The sequence below is a fragment of the Eptesicus fuscus genome, chromosome 18, assembly GCF_027574615.1.
Source record: "Eptesicus fuscus isolate TK198812 chromosome 18, DD_ASM_mEF_20220401, whole genome shotgun sequence".
NCBI lineage: Eukaryota > Metazoa > Chordata > Mammalia > Chiroptera > Vespertilionidae > Eptesicus > Eptesicus fuscus.
Window position 1 is genome coordinate 53,444,984 of NC_072490.1, and position 2,159 is coordinate 53,447,142.

At 49.6% G+C, this 2,159-nt stretch overlaps 1 pseudogene; it reads right to left on the minus strand.

The window, feature by feature from the left end:
* Window positions 1-238: 238 nt before the first annotated feature.
* Window positions 239-1,324, minus strand: LOC103290434 (creatine kinase B-type-like; annotated as a pseudogene).
* Window positions 1,325-2,159: the final 835 nt, after the last annotated feature.

Below are 2,159 nucleotides of genomic sequence, written 5' to 3' on the forward strand. Positions count from 1 at the left end.
AGGATTATTATTTTTATTTTTTGGGGGGCAGGCTCAGGGCAGGCCAAAACCCTAGTTTATTTCAGCATCAGCAACATCTTAGCCATCACAAAAGCAAACTCTACCTGGGGCAACTGGAGTCTTTATAGTGAGGCTAAGGCTCGGCCATGTTGGTGAGCTTAGGATGCGTGGTGGGCACTGCCCAGGCGATACATTAGGAAGCAGCAGGGCTGGTAGCAGTGGCAGGTGCTGGACAGCTTCACTTCTGGGCGGGAATGAGGTCATCCATGGCCTGGCCCTGCCCCAGCCCCTGCTCCATCTCAATGAGCAGCTTCACGCTGTCCACCACCATCTGCACCAGCTCCACCTCCAAGAAGCCCAGGTGGTCTGCATTGGAGATGTCAAAGAACCCCCACCGCGGCTGTGTCCATACCACCTGTGCCTCACTTCTGAAGCCGCAGACGCTTGAGCACCTCCGTGAACTTCTCGTGCTTGCCCAGTGGGGCAGCTTGATGTGCACACCTGCCCGCAGCCCTGTGCCCAGGTTGGATGGGCAGGTGAGGATGTAGCCCAGGTGAGGGTTCCACAGGAACTCGTAGTTCTTAGACTTGAAGAGTGCTTCAATCTGGGTGAGGCCATTGCAGAACTGGGTGAACACCTCCTTCATGTTGCCCCCTTCTGCATGGAGATGACCCGCAGGTGTTGATCCACACCAGGAAGGTCTTATTGACATTGTGACAGATGCCATGGGCGTCGGGCTACTCTTGGGCCATGCCTGAGGCCAGCAGCAGCGGCGTCACAGGCTTGTTGAAGAGGAAGTGGTCATCAAGGAGCTGCTGCTGCTCTGGTCCATCACGCTCTTGAGCGAGTCATACTTGCCTGCCAGGTCGCCATCCAGGCTTGACAGTGCTTCCACCGTGAGCTTCTCACTGGTGCGGTGCTCCCTGTGGCTGCAGGGAAGGGGGGAGTATGTGGGGACTGGGTGCGGGGAGGCAGAAGCCGTGGATGCTGTGGCTGTGGCCCGTGCACACCCGAGAGCTCAGCACATACTTGGGGTCCAGATCGTCACTGCCCTGCAGGTTGTCAGGGTTGAGGTCGGTCTTGTGCTCATCCCCCAGCTTGTAAACGCTACGCCGGTCCTTGATGATGGGGTCTAAGAGCTCCTTGAACACTTCGCAGGACTCCTCATCGCCCACCATGGAGCTCACGGTCATGATGAAGGGGTGGCCCAGGTTGTCCACTCTGGTCTGGATGACATCATCCAACGTGAAGCCAATCGGCAGGCGTATAGCTTGGGGGTCAGCACCTTGGCCATGTGGTTATTGTGGCTGCTGGAGAAGGGCATGACGCATTGTGGGTGGGAGAAGGGCATGGCACGTTGTGGGTTGGAGAAGGGCATGGCTGTGGGCAGCGGGCCGGCAGCAGGGAGCTCGGTGCTTCCACAGCTCCTGGAGCGTTGCAGGCGAACAGCCAGCACTCTTTTAAATTCATCCCAGGGAAGCTAAATATTGCTCCTCGTTCTGTTTCCATGACACTCTCTGCACAGACTTTACCACAATGGGATATAGTTTAATGTTTGAAAGGCTTTTTATTGATCCCTCTGTTACCCTTTTTTGGATCAAGATTCTACACAAAGTTAAACTCTAAAATCTTTCATATTTTCTGTGAATTTGATGTTAAATGTTAAACAATTTTTATATGTTGTTATCAATTATTTTTATCTGTACTTAATTGCTCTAAACAACAAATACATTATCAATTTTTGTAAATAATTATGAGACATGAGAAGTAAAATTGTATTGGATGAGATGGATGAGACCTTCCCCCACTTACTCCTGAACATTTCTTGTTGTCCAAATGCTATTCCCCCTCTTTTTCTTTCAGTCGTGTTTAAGAACTGAAAAACTTTGTTCACATAAGTTGATGGGAATGAAAAGAATTTTGTTATAGCAACATCACTCAAGTCTTTATACTTTTTCAAGTTATTTACCAAAAATCATATGGTGATCTATCATCAAAAATTATTTTTAATGATCTACCAACTCCATCAGATCATTCTTCAGTTTTGTTGAAAGCAGAGAATTGAAAAGGATTTGTAACCCAATCATTAGGACAATTCACTTTCTCAACACTAACTGCTCCGTTCTGAATCCCTCCTTTGTTCAGAGTCCTGGCTTTTT